This window comes from Canis lupus, chromosome 26 (genome assembly GCF_003254725.2).
Source record: "Canis lupus dingo isolate Sandy chromosome 26, ASM325472v2, whole genome shotgun sequence".
In the NCBI taxonomy this organism is placed as follows: domain Eukaryota; kingdom Metazoa; phylum Chordata; class Mammalia; order Carnivora; family Canidae; genus Canis; species Canis lupus.
In genome coordinates, this window is record NC_064268.1 from 5,457,038 (window position 1) to 5,474,521 (window position 17,484).

General features: G+C 52.4%; 1 long non-coding RNA gene across 3 annotated transcripts in view; it reads left to right on the plus strand.

Annotated features, from left to right (window-relative positions):
- The first annotated feature begins 7,169 nt into the window (after nt 1–7,169).
- LOC118352375 (uncharacterized) overlaps nt 7,170–17,484 on the plus strand; it is a 42,725-nt gene continuing 32,410 nt past the window's right edge. For 2 of the 3 annotated variants that reach the window (XR_007406198.1, XR_004809403.2), the window contains exons 1-2: nt 16,042–16,298; nt 16,448–16,534. This is a non-coding gene — a long non-coding RNA (uncharacterized LOC118352375). Of the gene's footprint in view, nt 8,349–16,041; nt 16,299–16,447; nt 16,535–17,484 lie in introns of those variants that run through there. The other variant, XR_004809402.2, reaches the window with a different exon arrangement.

Below are 17,484 nucleotides of genomic sequence, written 5' to 3' on the forward strand. Positions count from 1 at the left end.
AGAATGGCTGGTAGGAGACACATCCACACCTAAACCGGAAACTGTGCGAAAGGGGGGACACCAGGCGTTTCTAAAAGGACGCTCACATCCTTCAGATGCCTCTTAGTGCTTGGCTTATGTCTTTTAGTCCCTAGAGATTTATCCTACGAGGAGGAATTCACTGCATTTTACAGATGAGGCAGTTGAGGCTCAGAGTGGTGGAGCGAGCTGTCCAAAGCTGCACAGCAGGGTAGTGTGGCATCTGGGATTCAACCCCAGCTTGTGTGCCCCCCGTGCTGATCTCTCATGATATTCCGTCCTGGGCTCCCTTCTCAAGCAGACTCCCAGCCAAGGTACTCTTTGTGCTTTCTGGTTTTGGTTATTTTGTCCCTGTTGCCTGAGAACCTACTGTGTGCTGGCCCTGAGAGGCACTCAATCTGCATCCTCTCATTCCATGTTCACAAGGATCCACAGCAGTCACTATCACCCTTAATCCCATTTCACAGAAGAGGCCATCGAGGCTCGAGGATATGACCTGTCTAGCCAGGTGGCCAGCTGGTATCGGGCAGCTCTGCGGAACTGATGCTCTGGAAGCAGAGAGGGTGGTGTCAGAGGGAAGTAAAGGGTTGTGGAGCTTCAGGTGCACGTCCCCTGGGGGCTGATTGCCAGGGAGCTGCCCTGGCTTATTGTCTCTGGTCGTGACCCCAGGGCAGTGATAATTCTAGGGTAACTTCAGGTCATGTCCCAGGGGACAGGAGTGGCCTTGGACCAGACCAGAGGGTATAAGTTAGTGACCTATAGACATGCTGACTTTAGCTTACACAGTGTTTAAAGTTGGGGGAGGGGCGGGGGTGGTGAAACAAAAACTAAATTAATGGCCAATACTTAAAACTCAGGGGATTTTGTATGAAATCTGCATTTCAGCTACTTTTGCAAAATCAGGAGATCTGGTCACACAGGGCCCTCTTGCCTGCCTAGCCGCTGCTCCCTGGGTCTGAGAAAGGGTGCATATTCTATGTCTTTGCTGGGCCAGCCTTGCTCCTAAATGCTGCCAGTGGTGGCATTTGACCCCTTGACCCTGCACTGAACCTGCCCTCTTAGAACAGACTTCTAGAAGCTGTCAGAGGGTTGTCCCGGACACGGGAACACATCAGTAGTGTGTGGACCACCCCCTGCTCTGTGACTGTCCCTCATTTCTACTCTGCTGCCACTTGAAAACGTCCCCTCGGATCTCAGTGTTGTATCTTGAGAAACAACACTGAGCAGCAAGGACCAAGCCAAGTGCAGAGGGCGAGGCCGAGGTAACCATGAGGATAACGATCATGTCCCTCCCTGCCTAAGACGTCGGGTCCTGATCCTCAGAACCCCAGACTGTGTGATCCTCCATGGCAAAGGGGCTTTGCGATGTGGTTCAGTTAAGGATCAGGACATGGAGCAAGGATCCAATCCCGGATCATGCAGGCAGCCCTATGTGGTCACAAGACTTACAAGAGGGAGCCCCCCGCCCCCCACCCCAAGTCAGAGCTGGAGGTGGGAGGGTGGAAGCGGAGGTTGCAAGGATGGACATGAAGGTGGGACAGGGGTCATGAGCCAAGGGATACGGGCGCCTGAGAAACTGGGAAAGATGAGAAACAGATGGTCCCCTGGGGCCTCCCGACGGAACACAGTCCTGCCGGCACCTTGCTTTGACTCCTGACCTTCAGAACTACAAGCAAATGAAGCAAGGCCTGCGGCTCTAAGCAGGCCAATGAACGCCAGGTTATTTGTTGGGGCAGCAATAGGACACAGGCAGGGTGAGATGCTCTGCGGCGGACGGGGGACCACAGGGCTGCATAGACCTGACAGGTCCCGCCCGGGGCCCAGTGTAGGCACCTCAATCTATGAAGTCCTCTCAGTAACCCTATGAGAATGTGAGGCCCAGAGAGGGAGAGCCACCTGACCCGGGTCACACAGCCTGTGGGCTCGGTATGGACTTGAAGCTGGGCCGTGGGGCTTCAGGTCTGCCCTCGTGGCTCTCACTGCTTTTTATAACCCAAGGTCAGAAGTACTTGGCTTTCTCTGTGCTGTGCTGTGGGCTGTGCTGTGCTGGTGTGCGCCGTTCGTCCTCCGGTCCCGCTCCCTCCTTGTCCTGGAGGGTGACCGTGTGGCCTGCCCTTCCTCGGCCGCCTGGCAGGGCTCACGGATGGGCGGCCTCAGCGGGAGGTAGGGGGAGACTGGAGGCATGCAGCCTCAGAGCCCCCCTGCTCCTGCTGCCCAGGAGACGCAGTCACCTCCTCCGCAGCTCCCTCACCCCCACTCAGGTGTCACGTCCTCTCGCTGGCTGCCTCCTGCCCACGGTGGCCACAGCCCCCCGAGGGTGCTGGTGGGCCCCTGGGCACCTCTCTGCCCCTGCTCGGCACCTGCCTGCACCTCTGTCGGTAGTTCCCTTGATTAAAACCTCTCGGGATGCCTGGGTGGCTCAGTGGTTGAGCGTCTGCCTTTGGCCTGGGATCTGATCCCGGAGACCTGGGATCAAGTCCCACATCGGGCTCCCTGCATGGAGCCTGCTTCTCCCTCTGCCTGTGTCTCTGCCTCTCTCTGTGTGTGTCTCTCATGAATAAATAAATAAAATCTTTAAAAAATAATAAAAATAAATAAAAAAATAAAATAAAACCTCTCGAACCACTGGTTTGGATGCCAGTCCTGCTTGACGTTCGGAGGCCATTGAGGCTGGTCCCCACCGTGATCTCATGGGGTGGGTTTATGAACCCATTTTACAGCTGAGGCAACCAAGACCCAGCGAGGTTGATTTGCTCCCCCGAGGTGCCCAGGTGGCTAGCCATAGGGCCAGGAGGCTCTGCGCCCGGGGCCAGCCTCTGCCCTGTACACTGTCTCCCCAACCAAGTGGGCGTCCTCCTCCCCACAGCCTTGGGTTTCCTCCTCTGTCAAACCAAGAAGAAACATAACAAGTACCCGAAGTGTTGCTCTGTAGACAGGATTGTCTTTGTACTTACCCCCTACCCCCACTTTCTTCCAACCATCTAGAAACTGTGGGTTGGGGTCCATTTGCCCCTATGTGCATGTCTACTTTCTCCACAAAGCTGATACCTGTATGGTGTTCTAGCTTCTTCTCAAGCATGTAAAAGCTCCTAACATTCTCCATGGAGCCTTCCCTCAGAACCAGGCAGACCTGTGAGTCTCAGCCCTGACGCTGCTGGCCTTGGGCCATCCCGGCCACAGTAACACGCTTAGCAGCACTCCTGGCCTCGGCCCACTAGATGCCAGTAGTGCCCAACCCTTGGTGGTGACAACCAAAAGAACCGGTTCCAGACAGTGTCAGGTGTCCCCTGGGAGCAGAGGTGTCCCTTTCCTGAGAAGCACTGGTTCTGAGTTTGAGTTTTCACTGGTATCTGTTAGGAGCCACGAGGCTTTTCCAAGTGTGACTTTGCTTGGCCCTCCTTGCCCCAAAGCCTCCCCAGAAATATTCACATCTTAGCCTGACTTTTGGTTGCCCCTCGAATCTCCAAGAGCCCTTTCTGTCATTGCAAAGGGGGTGCCCACTATGTCTTTCGCTGCCCGTCCAAAGCCTGTGTTTGCCCAGTCTCTGAGGAACCCCTCCCCAAAACCTCCCTGTTCCCTCTGAACTTTGGCAAATGTTTCTTCCGCTCCTAACGACCCAGAGGAGTTGCAAAATGGGATTTCCTCCAGACGCTCTTCCCTCGACCTCCCTGCCCCTGGAGGGAATTAATTTCCTGGAAAAAAAAAAAAAAAAATCTCATAGTCCACCGTTCTGCAGGACTGGAGTTGGCGGGCTGTTATTCGGTGCTGGGGCTAGGGTCCTCCCTGACTTGGGGGATGGGGAGGGAGGGGAAGGCGTCCGGGACTGGCGGAAGCCCAGCTGCCGCCCTGAAAGCCTCCCTGCCACCTCCCGCCACCCTGTGAGCTTTGTCATTGAAGAGGCAGGACACACACGGGGCCCCAAGATATCCATTTGTCTCCCTCATTTGCAAGCACTGAATGAAATCGTTCAGCATTTCCCGACAGGACAGAATGCAGCAACTCCAAATGAGCTATTTATGGGCCATTTTTTTCAGCATTACTTGCATATTATAATTAAGAGATAATGTCAGTGGAATAGAACATTGTCACCGGGTAATGGTCTCCCGCTGCTTCCGAAATGTCAAGGCAAAGTCACAGCATTTATCAAAAATAAATGTTGGCGGGAAGACGCGACGTTTGTTTTCACAGCAGGGACATTAATCCCGGGACAACGATATGGCAATGTCTTTATTTCTCTTTTCCGGAGTGATGGATGCCGGCACGATCCTGTGTGATGGATGGAGGGTCTTGCTGGCTGCCGGGGGGTGGACAGTTGGGGCAGAGGTGCTGGCTGCCTGGCCGGGTGGCCACGTTTGGGTGGGGTTGGCTGTCCTCAGCCTCCGCCCAGAATCAGCAAATTCACTCTGCACCGATGTGCTGGCGGTGGCCTGTGGAGGTGTCCTGGCTCCCGATTGGGCAGGGAGTCTTCTGCAGCTGGCGGCGGCCTGCTGATTGGGCGGGCAGAGGGCGGACACTTGGCAGGTCCTCCTTCCTGCCACCATGCTGGTCCCTGGGGAGTGAGCACGGTGATGGAGAGGCGTACCCTGGGCAACCCCAGTTTCAGCATCGCTGCCCAAGAGAGGGCCAGCATGGGAAAGGGCAGCTGAGCCGGCCAGCCACCGGGCGGCCTCCTGGGGATCCGGGGCACAGGGACCTCTAACTCTGCAGGCAGCCTTCATGCCCCTGCTGCATGGCCTGCGAGGCTGACATCTCTTCTGCATGGCTCCCCCGAGTGATCTTGCTCAAGTGCACAGCTGATCCTGCAGCTGATCCTGAAATCCCCCTGGTCCCTTGGGACAAGGTCTCACCTTCTTGAGGGCTCCGATATAGCTTTCCCAAAGTCCTGGCAATTCCTCCAAGTGGCTGGCTCTGTCTCCCACCAGCAGAGGCCTTGACTCTTTCCTTCCCCTGGGACGCCCTTCTCTGCTCCTGCCTACACACAACCCCCAATTGAACTGTCTCCCATTTCTTCCTCAGGCCTCCAGTTCACCAACTCCTCTTCCAGGAAGCCCTCCCCGACCTCCCAAGCCTTGGATATGTGCTTCGGCTCTACTCTGAATCACACCAACATGACTGCTTGGAGTTTATATGAGTTACCTATTGGCAGAACAACACTACAAAACAAATCCCCCCAAATATCAGTGATCTCCAACAAGAAGCATTTCTTTGACTCTTGTGTTTGCAGGCCAGCAGATGAGGCTGGACACGGCTGGGGTCTTCTGTCTCAACTGGTGCACGTCTGGGAGTGGCTGGCCTGTGGCTGATGGAGGGTGGGATTGCTGGGGAGGGGGACGGCTCTGCATTGCTCCCCTGGTCTCTCCACCAGCAGGCTTGCCTGGGTGTGATCCCTGGTGATGGCAAAGGTGCAGGAGGGCAGGCAGGAGCATGGCAGGCCTCATGCAGCCTCCCGGGGAGCCGGCCCACCTGTACATCCATTGGCTGGAGCCGGTCTCAAGGCCAGTTCAGACTCGAGTTCAGACTCGAGGGCAGGGGAAATAAACTTTGCCGGCTTACTGTGAGGAACTGAAAGCCACATGGCAAAGGGCGTGGAGATGGGGTGGAGTAAGGAATTGGGATCCTCAAGGTGATCTGTCATGGTTTGAGTCAAGGTCTTACAACACACAGTGGGCACCTAAAAACTGCTGCACATCTATAGTGATTCTTCTGATGGTGGCGAAGACAGCGAGGTGCGTGCGTGTGTGCATGTGTGTATTGTGGTGAGAAGACACAGCATAAAATATATCGTCTTTCTCGTTTTTCAAGCAGGCAAGTAGGTGTTAGATGGATTCACATGGTTGTCAAATCTCCAGAACCCCTTTCATCTGTCAAACCGACACTCTGTCCCCACAAAACACCAACGTCCCAGCCCCACGCCCAGCCCTCCAAGCCCCTGTCCTATGTCCCATCTTTATGCTTGCACCTCCTCCAGCTGCCTCGGGTCACTGGAATCACGCAGTATCTGGCCTCTTGTGATAGACTTCTTTCACTAAACGTGATGTCCATGAGGTTCATCTATGTTGTAGCAGGTGTCAGAATGCCCTTCCCTTCTAAGGCTGAATCCTGTTCCACGGTGCGCATAGACCACGTTTTGCTCGTCCATTCATCTGTGGAGGGACACGGGGACCGCTTTCGCATTTTAGCTGTTGTGAGTCGCGCTGCTACATACGTGGGTGTACAGAAACCCCTTCGAGATCCTGCCTCAGCCCCTTTGGGAGTATGCCCAGACGTGGGATTGCTGGATCAGGGTGCTGTGTGTTAGCTCAGTGGGGAAAGCCTTTGGAACGAGAACTGTGGTCCGCACGTTTGACAGAGCAGCAGCAAACTGGGCGAGCTCCGGGGTCAGGTGGCCTGCTTTAGTTCCCAGCTCTGCGGGTTCCTAATTGTGTTTTCTCAGGGGGGTCACTGCTCTGGCGCTCAGTTTTGTCCTCTGTGAAATGGCGATAAAGATAGTATTGATTCATAGAGAGAAAAGATGAAATGAGTAAGAAGAGTGCCTGGCACATAGCACACACTCAGTAAATAACACTCGTGTGTTGTTTTAGGCAAAGTTGTCTGATGATCGTGCATTTGACACCTCTCCCTACCCCCCAGCCCCGGGGGCGGGATGTGTTGTAGCCAACGGGTGGCTGTGGGAGATGCCTTCATTCTCTCTCAGAACACAGCCAGGGTTTCTCCACACGCGGGGAAGCCCCAGGACTGCGAGGCTGGAGTTTGGGGACCAGCCTGGGCCTTGGGAGGGGTGAGGGCTGTGGCGGTGGGCAGGGCAGGAGGGAGGTTTCCTGCCTCCGCAGATGTTCAGCGCCCTGATTCAGAGGCCTCCCCGGCCAAGCCTCCTCTTCCCCTGCGCAGATTGCAATTTGGGCCCGGCAGGAAGAGAGAAATGAGCTTGCATAATAGAGGAACATTTGGTTCTCTCGGCTGGGCCTGCGGAGGGGGAAGGTTTCTGTGCTCAAGTGCGCAGCGCGGGGGCAGACTGGAGAGGTTTCCTGCTGCCGGCGGTGGAGGGGGGCGGGGGGGGGGGGGCCCAGTCCACCCGGGAGGAGGAGGTGCTGAGGTGGATGAGGGGGAAGCGGCTCTCCCTGCCCCCCACCACGGGGAAGGGCACACAGGGAGGGGGTAAGGGGCTCTGTTGTTTTCAGAGACAGGAGAGAGGGTTCAAGTGAAACCACCCAGGGCAGTGCTGTGGCCTCAGGAATGCTAAGCAAGCTCACAGCAGCAGCCGGCTGTCCCTCTGTCCCTGGGCCCTCCGGGACACTTCTCAGCTCAGGGAAATCTGTGTCCTCAGGACAGAGTTGAACATAAACTTCTTGATCTAAGGAGGTGGGTTGGAGCCTCCATGGTGGGCCCTCCCCAGGGCCATGGGGCTGGGAGAGAGAGAGAGAGAGAGAGAGAGAGAGAGAGAACTGAGCACAGACTGGCCAAGGTCAGGAGGTCGATTCCCAGATGCGACACCCCCCTTCCTAACTGGACCCCTGCCTCTGCTGTTTATTAGGGAATTGAGATAGGACAATCCCCCCTACGACCCTGGGGGGTTCAAGGCCAAGTGGGAACACAATCATGACTCTCTAAGGGCTTTTGTAATTCTCGATGTGTTGTTTGAGTCCCTGACCTGGTTTAGGCCTTGTGACAGTGCAGACTGCTGAGGAGCAGCTTCTCAGTCTTTGGACACCTATTTGCTGGGTACTGGCTCTATCCCAGGCCCTGCTCCAGGGGTTGGGGGTACCATGGCCAGCAGAGTGGATGAAGAGCCATGCACTCAGGGAGGTTATGTTCTAGGGAATGTAATGCAGAACGAGGACATACCTGACAAGACGTCACATCCATACGGAGGGCACAGGGATGCCCTTTGCTGTGTGACTTGGTACTTCTTCCCACCAAAGGGCGAAGGTGTATTTCCCACCCCTTGACTTTGGGTGTGGCCAAGTGATCTGCTTTGACTTTGTCCAAATGAATGAAGTGGAAGTGATTCTGTGCTATTTCTGTCCCTGGCCCTCAAGGGACCTTGTACTTTTCTGTACCCTTACCATTGTGTGAGACAAACATGTCTTGGATTGGCACCCACTGATCCAAGGAGGTGGAACAGAGAAGCCTGGCCTGGATCAGCCAAATGACGGAGGTGTCGATGATAATATGTGATTTTTTTTAAGATTTTATTTTTAAGTCATCTCTACACCCAATGTGGGTCTGGAACTTACAGCCCTGAGGTCAAGACTGGCATGTTCCACTGAATGAGCCAGTTCTGCTTCACATGAGCAGCTGACACCACTTCTGTTTATGTCTTATCGGTCCAGGTAAGTCACACGGCTGGGCCAAACTTCTGGGGGTTGGGGTGGGAGTTGAAAAAAATCCATGTGATTGTTGTTTTAAGCCACTGAACTGAGGGGTTATTTGTTATGCAGCACACTGGTGGCAATAGCTAACTGATAAAACCAGCTCTTGACAAGTGCTATTATTAATTAACCTCATTCTATAGGCAAAGAAACTGAAGCCCAAAGAGGTGAGAAGAGCTTCTTAACATTATAATTAATGTGTCCAAGCCCAGACAGGAACCTAGCTGACTTGACTCCATTTGGCTTATTGATTCAGCACATTTTAAAAAAAGATTTTATGTATTTATTTGAGAGAGAGAGAGAATGAGCAGGGGGGAGGGGTAGAGGGAGAAGGAGAAGCGGACTGCTTGCTGAACAGGGAGCATGACATGGGACTTGATCCCAGGATCCCAGGATCATGACCTGAGCCAAAGGCAGATGCTTAACCAACTAAGCCACCAAAATGCCCCATTTATCACGTTTTTATTGAGCAACTACTATGGGCTTGTAATTGTATTGGAAATTAGAGATAGCACAATGCAAAAGATACTCCTTTTGCAAGTAACCTTTGTTTTAAAAGGACTTCACTTTTCTTAGAGTTTCCACAAAAGTTAAGACTTGGGTCCCATCACTTGGTGTATATGCCTCTCCTGGAACCACTCACAGCTGTGACAAGATGCGGTGCTCTAATTGGCCAGGCTGGGTCACGTGTCCACCTGTGTTACTGGAAGAAAGGATGGCCTGACCTGAACCAGATGGACTTACAGCAAAGGAGAGGTGGTTTTCCCAGAGAAAGAGTGGGTGCTGTTAAATCTTAAGAGGGGGAAGTAGATGCTGGGCAGAAAAAAAAAGCAATGCTCACTCCAGATGTCTGAGGTCCTGACTGAGACCCCCCCACCAGCATCTCTGTGGTCCTCAGGGAAGGCCCCTTGGGTTCACAGCTGCTCCAGGCCTCCCCCTACCTCCGACATCCTCGCAGGAGCTCTGCCCGATGCTTGGAAGATCAGATGTGATTTATTCCTGGCATCTGTGTTACCACTTGCTGCGAGGTGCTTTGCAGTGGAACAGTAAGTCACAGGGCCATTTATCTTGTTGGCGGCTTCTGATGAAATGAGCAGCCTGAGCAGACAGGGCCTTTAACGAACACGATCAGGGCTGTTCATTTAGAAACCAGGAAACCTTGAAATTGGCTTTAATTGAAGGGGTGAGCAGAGAGGAGTTTGGCTGGGTTTGTTCAGATTGGAGACACCGCATCTCCAGAAAGGTCACAACGATGGGCAGATCTGGCTTTGAATCCTGGACTTGCCTATACATTTGACTTTGGGCAGGCTCTGTGACCTCTCCCAGGCTCGGTTTTCTCACTTGTGAAATGGATATGCATTGGTCAGTCCAGGGTCAGTTATGCTGTAGTAACAAACAACCCCCAAATGTCATGGTTTGAAACAGGCAAAGTTTGTTTTTTGTTTATGCTACATGTTTACCGTGGGTTGGCTGTGAGCTCTGCTCCACACTGCCTCACTCAGGCATCCAGACTGATGGAGCCTCCCAGCTACAGTGTGGAGCATTCCTGGGCATGGGGCAAATTGTGTGTACTGGTCCTTATAGGGTCTTCACACGAGCAGCTCACATCACTTCTGCTCACATCTCATTGGTCCAGGCAAATCACACAGCTGTGTGGAACTTCTGGTGGTAGACGGGGAAGTTGAGAAAAATCCTACTGTGTGACTGTTAGCAAGAAAACCAGAAGGGTTATTATTCATCAGAAAGCAATTCTGCTGAGCCATCCTAGAAGTCAGGGTTTTTCCTCTCCCTCCTGGAGATGCTAATTATCTGACGCTAATCCATTCCATACTTGTGGGCCAGAGTCCTCACCCTCCCTCACTTCGCTGTCACTCCCTCTGCTGCGAATTTCAATGAACAGCAGTTATTATGCTGCTACATATTAAAGCAGGCCAGATTCGCATTTAAAGAATCCCTATGGTGGCCACTCTCAGGGGACCCAAATCTGGCCCAGAGAGGGCTGAGACCAAGTGTTTACCTCTCACTGTATCCCCAGAATCTAGAACTGTGCCTGGTACATGGTGAATGCTCAGTAATTACTTGTTGCCATTGTGAAATGATGCACCCAACATCACAGGCCCTGGAAAATGTCAGAGGCAGGATTCTAAGTGTTTACTGCTGCTGTCCCCATGGGTCACTGCTAATTATTGGGCACTCATCATGTGCCAGGCCTCCTGAGCCAACTGCCCCACATGCATTAACCCCTTAATCCTCTGAACAACCCCTGGCCCATTGTGGTTGACACAACTGTGTCAGGATTCTTTAAAAAAAAAAAAAAAGAATCTTAAATTTCCCCCAGTTTTATTAAGATATAATTGACATATAACATTGTTGTAGTTTTGGGTGCACAACATGATGATTTGATATATGTGCATATTATGAAATCATCGCCATAATAAGTTTAGTTACCATCCATCATCACACATCGTTATAATTTTTTTTCTTAGAATGAGACTTTTAGGATTTACTCTCCTAGCAACTTTCAAATATACAATATGGTATTGCTAACTTCAGGCAAGAATCTTTACTGAGATATTCATTCCTGTTTATTCATCTTGCAATTTTCCCTCCTCTGATTCCAAGACAGTATCTAGCCCTTTGTATTTTCTTGAGTTTTGTTTTTGCCAAGCAGAAGGTAAAAGCTTCTGGAAGATAGTCCATCTCTCTGCTTTGTGTTAATCTAGGCTCTTTAGAGAACCAGACCAACAGGATCTCTCTCTCACTCTCACTCTTTCTCTGTCTCTATCTATAGACTTACTATAAGGATTTGGCTCATGTGGTTACGGGGCCTGAGAAGTTTCAGTCTGCTATTTGAAAGCTGAAGACCCAGGAAGGCCAAGGGCGTAAGCTTCATCCAAGTGCGAGTCTAAAGCCAGGGGAAGACCAATGTTCCAGCCTCAAGACATTCAGGCAGAGAGAGCAAATTCTCCTTTATTCACCCTTTTGGTCTATTCAGATCTTCAACTGATTGGACAAGGCCCACCCACACAAAGGAGAGCCATCTGCTTTACTCAGCCTCCCAATTCAAATCTTAATCTCGTCCAAAAACACCCTCATGGACACCCAGAATAATGTCCAGCTAAATACCTCAGCAGCCCACATTCCAGTCTGATTGATACATAAGATTAACCATCACATGGTTTTGTGAAAACCCCAAGTATTAGGGTAGAATATCAGCTGCTATAATAGAATCCCCTGCCCCCCCAAAAAACCCCACATTGGTTGAAACAAGAGAGAAGCTTGTTTCTCTTTGATGGAAGAGTGCTGAGGGAGGTGTGGGCCCAGGGAAGCCGGGAGCTCAGCTCCACAGTCCTGGTGGGGGGGTGGAGGGAGGTGGGTCCTTCTATCTTATTCTAGCAACCCTGGGACATGGTCCTTCATGGCATGGGTGGAGTGGAGTCAGAGCTTTATCCACATCCAGCTCTCAGAAAGGGGGTGGCCAGGGGGTAGGCCCGTATTTCTGGTAAGCAGGTGATGCAGAAGCTGTACACACTGCTTCTGCTTGCATTCCGATGGGAGCAACGGGGACTGAAAGGTGTATCTCTGGCTCAGCAGCCATGGGTCAGTGGAAGTTTTCTCCCAGTGGGACAGGAAGCATCCCGAGTTCGTGGAGAAGCTGCTGTTGGCTCTGGAGGGGGACAGAGAGAGGGAAAGAGACTTTCACATGCTTGGGTCAGCAGGAAGGAGCCATTCCATGGAGGTGCCCCAGGGAGGTGACAGGATCTAGAAGCTGCATCATGTACCAGGAAGAGGGTGCTCTAAACAAAGAGGTTGCAGTGTGGACAAGCCTCTTATTCCCACAGAACAACACGGATGCTGAAGGTGGGGCTGCATGGTTCCCGATCCCAAGCATCTCAGGGGATCATTGACCAGAGGGACCTCTCAGACGTTTGCTGTCTGATGCAGCCCAGCATGGAGGAGTCCTAGTCCTGAGACTGAGACTGAATTTTCTATCATCTTGGAAGGATGAGGGCTTGGGATTGGCTCTATGTTGATTGGAAAGAAATAAAAATAGGTGTATCTTGCAGACCTGGATTTGTGGCCTGGGCTGTACACCCACTGCACTGATGTCCCTGTTTTACCGAGTGAGGAGACGTGCTCGGAGATGTCAGATCACTGACCCCTCATCACACAGCAAGTCTCCAATCACAGTGGGGTTTAGAGCGAGGCCTGCAGTTTGCAGACCTTACCCATACCACTGCTGGCCTTCCTACCCTGCTCGGTGTGCAGGTACCATGTGGGGTTTGAATGCAGGGCAGGAAGAAGGAATTAGGGTGGTGGTGGACTCTGGGAACCTCAGTAGATGGCTGTGATGTGTGACGTAGATTTACCAGGCATTCTAGAAAGTTCAGTAGGCTGCATCCTGGGAAGCCTCCCAAAGGTTCTTAACACGTATGTCTCAGAAGCAAAGGCTGTTTTTTAAACAAGTTGTCACCCACTTGGTCTCCCCACCCCAGGCTGGGCTGGAAACAGCTGTGAATTGTTTGAAGCTGCTCTTGCATCATGCTCCTCCCTCGCGGAGTACCTGCTTGGAGAACAGAAACCAACTCTCAGGCTTGACAGGGCCTGAGCTGGAGGATGCATGGCCGAGAGCTCAGTCTGGTCTGCCACTTCCAGGCCAGGCGGGTTAATTCATCTCTCTGAGCCTCAGTATCCTCATCTCTGAAATGGACCCAATAATGCCATTGCAGGTGCAGTTCAATGAGAAAACAGGTGCATGTCTTAGCCCCTTGTCTGGTGCAAGTAGAAAGAGCTCAGGGTAACGCTGGCATTTTCTTATAAAGTTGAATTTTCTGGTCTCGAGCGACTCAGCCATCTTTCTCTTAGGCACATGCCAAAGTGAAACTTGCCCTTGCCTCAGGCAGCGTGTGCAAGAATGTGCACAGCAGCGCTGTTCACTGTAGCGAAGCCTGGAGCCAACCGAAATACTCATGGGAAGGAACGTGGATAAATTGTGGCGTGTTCACAGGGTGGAATATTACACAGTAGTGGAAATTAATGCACATCATGTCCAGGCCAATGCACAATGGGTCTTAATGACAGTGTACAGCAAAATTTCCCGACTTCAGTGCTCTTATATTTTCTCATTATTGTTTTTCAACAGCAGTTTTACAGAGGCATAATTCACATATAATAAATCACGGGATTCAATGGATTTTAGTCTCTTCACAGACTTGTGCAACGACCACCACAATCAATTATTGCACATCTTCTTCACCCTAAAAGGAAACTGCAGGGATCCCTGGGTGGCTCAGCAGTTTAGAGCCTGCCTTCGGCCCAGGGCGTGATCCTGGAGTCCCGGGATCGAGTCCCACAAGGAGGCTCCTGCAGGGAGCCTGCTTCTCCCTCTGCCTGTGTCTCTGCCTCTCTCTGTGTGTGTCTCTCATGAATAAATAAATAAAAAATCTTTAAAAGGAAACTCTATCCCGCTTAGCGGCCACGCCCTTAGGTCCACTGCCAACCCCCAGCAACTACCAGTCTGCTTCCTGTCTCCAGGACTGGCCCTTTCTGGACCCTTCATATCCGTGGAATCACACACCATGTGATCTTTTGTGTCCAGTTCTGTCCACCCAGCATGATGCCTCCAAAGTTCACCTGTGTTTGTAGCAGCTTCGCCTCTTGTTATGGTGGACTCGTAGTCTGTTGGATGGAGAGGCCACGTTTCCTTTAAATACTCACAGGTGACGGATGTTTGGGTTGTTCCCAGTTTTTGGCGATTGTGAATAGTGCTGCTGTGAAGATTTGTGTACAGATGTTTGTGTGGACCTCTGTTTTCATTTCCTCCGGCACTGCTGACATTTGGGGCAGGATAATTCTCTGTTGCAGGGGGCTGTCCGGGACACAGCAGGATGCTCAGCAGCACCCCTGGTGCCGACCCTCTAGACGTAGGTAGCACGGCACCTCCAGCCACTTGGGACCATCAACACTGTCTCCAGACATTGCCCAATGTTGCCCAGAGGCAAAATCGCCCCTGGCTGAGAATCAAGGGGGTAGAACAAGAGCATCCAGTCACAGAGGGCTACGAACAATACCATACTCTTGGTGAGCTTGAGAACACCTACGGCTTGGTACTGCATTATTCAGGGCAATGGTTCTCAACGTGTGGCCCTGGAGCAGCAGCCTCCTCTCCGGATGTGTTAGAAATGCAGATTCTCAGGCCCTGCTCCAGATCTTGGGAATCAGACGCTCTGGGGGTGGAGCCTGGAATCTGTTCCCACAGGTTTCTGGGTGATTCGGGGCACATGCCCACATGTATGCCAATAATCTGTAAGTAGAAAAACAAGGGAATGACGAACACACGCTCAGGGTTGTGTGCCTGGCCCAGGGTGAGGACAAGATGAATGTGCATGAAATCGAGGAATGGTGTTCACTTCTAGGAAGAGCTGGGGGCACGTGGGTACCCTCACGCGTCCTGCTCTTGTTCTGGTACAGGGGAGGGGCGTCAGAAGTGCCCAGTTATATTATGGAACAAGACATTTAAAAGTACAAACAGGGATCCCTGGGTGGCGCAGCGGTTTGGCGCCTGCTTTGGCCCGGGGCGCGATCCTGGAGACCCGGGATCGAATCCCACGTCGGGCTCCCGGTGCATGGAGCCTGCTTCTCCCTCTGCCTGTGTCTCTGCCTCTCCCTCTGCCTGTGTCTCTGCCTCTCTCTCTCTCTGTGACTATCATTAAAAAAAAAATAAAAGTACAAACAGAAGTGAAGAGACGGGCAGCTGGGTGGCTCAGTGGTTGAGGGTCTGCCTTCGGCTCAGGTCATGATCCTGGGGTCCTGGGATCGAGCTCCATGGTGGGCTTTGCACTCAGCGGGGAACCTGCTTCTCCCTCTCCCTCTGCCCCTCCCTCTGCTTGTGTTCTCTCTCTCTCTCTCAAAGAAATAAAATACCTACTTTTTTAAGATGAAGAGACAAACCAAACTATAAAATAAGAATAGGCACCCATCAATAATGGGAGTGAGTCGTGAGATTAGGATGACCCTGATTTTGTCATGAGATCCTGAAAGAACTAACGCTGGGCACTACTGCTATGTCTGAGTTTATTTGTTGAAAGGGGAGGAGAGGTCTTGCAGGGCCCCCACAATAAGGCCTCCCTCTGCTGCCTGGCTGGTCATCATGAGGTTTATCAGACGCCCCTTGGCTCTAGAAATTATGAGTAGTATGCTAGCTTACACACACACAGTCACACTGGTTCATGGTGTCCCATTTTACAGATAGGGAAACTGAGTCTGAGATTAATTGACTTGCTTGAGGGTTCAGTGGTTTGGGATTGGAGACTCAGTGCAGGCAAAGGGTCTATCGCTGGACCTTCAGGGGCTTGGGCAGGGTCACTCTGAACATCCAAGCCAAGGTCTCACTGGGATTTCTTCCAATGAAAGCCAAGTTCAAGATGTTTTGGTTTCTCTGTGAATGGCCCTAATCTTCTCTGTTATAGGCCTGGTTGGTTGGCTGGGGCTGTTGTTTCCTTGAAATACCCAAAAGATGAGGTCATAAGATCCAGAGAGGTGAAGACATCCCCCAAGATCCCCAGCAGAGGCAGGATTCTTAAGCAGCTCACCTCCTCCAGGAAGCCCTCTCCACCCCCCCCACCCCGCCCCATGCCTGCTGCATTCCCTCATCTCCTACAGAACTTGGGGGCTTAGGGACACATCCCCAGAGCCTCTTTGTCTTCCACCACAACTCAGTTGGTTGTCAGCCCTCCCAGGCAGAGCCCAAACTTTCATGTCTCTTCCCTCCCCTTCAGTAGATGCTCTGGATGTCAGTGGGCAGAGCAGAGACAGCCCTGAGGCTCATGCGGAAGGATTCCCGGAGCATTTGCCCCTTACTCCCCCACCTCGAAGCGCTCTGAAGCAGAGGCACCCAGCTCTGCAAACAAAGTAAGCTGAGACAGGGAAGCTCCAACTCCCCAGACAACACCTCAAGTGACTTTAGCTGCACTATGCGCCCAGAGCCCTGCCTGGATGAATGCATCCTAGACCGCCTATGGCCTTTCTCATGGTTTCGTCATGTCATCCCCATTTTACAGGTGCAGAAGCAGGCGCAGAGAGGCCGCCTGACTGGCCCGAGGTCATACAGCCACAGAGGAGCCTGGAGGTGGGTGGAGAGACTCCAGGTAGGCCGGTATTTATGGCTCCCATAAGGGAGGATACAGACCAAAGCCATGAGGCCCCTCAGACTGTTTTTAGGTTTGGGTCATGCCGTTTCTTCCAGGTTATATAGCCTGGGCGGGCAGCTCGAATCCTGGCCAAGGAATGTCACAGTGGCTCAGCAGGGCCAGGGTGGGGGCAGAGGAGGGAGTGGCGTCTTGGCAGGGGTAACAAATAGAGAGCAGATTGTGTTTTCCTTTGCTTCCACCCCCAGCAGGGGGAGGGGATGCACCGAACCCAATTACCCACTTACAATGGATGCTCTATTGTGGGATGAGGCAAGGTCAGGGCAGGCGGGTGAGGTGGGGCGGGGCGCAGCTCTGCCCCGGGCGCAGTGTCCCTGGCACAGCCGGTTGGCTGGGCCCCGGCTGACCTGGCTTCCTCCTGCGCCCCGCCTCCCTCTTCCTGGCTCACAAAGACCCAGCGTCTCTTTTCCAAAGCTGAGTGCTGCTCTCCAAGTAACCCTCATGCTCCCACTGTCTAGGACTTTCCACAAGAACCAAGGACCCTCCCCGGAGCACTCCAGGCTCCTTCATTCACTCCTCCCTCCCCCATCTCTGTCTCCACCTATCTTGTTAATGGTCTTGAAATGTTGATGGGTCAGGCAGCTTGGCTTCCATGGAGATTCACTCATTCTTCACCAGCCTGATAAGCACCCAGCACACATGGACGCTAAGGCTGTGTTCATCCACCTACTGTGCGGAGCACCCACTGTGTGTGGTCACTAGAGATACTTTCATTCATTCACCAAGTATCTGCGGAGCATGCACAGAGATACATGTGTTTATCAAATCTTTGTGGAGCACCTGCTGTGTGCTAAATGCTAGGGCTATGTGCATTCATTTGCCAAGTGTCCGTGGAGCCCCTACTTTGTGTCAGGTGTTTAGGATGCTGCAGCGAACAAGACAGACATGGT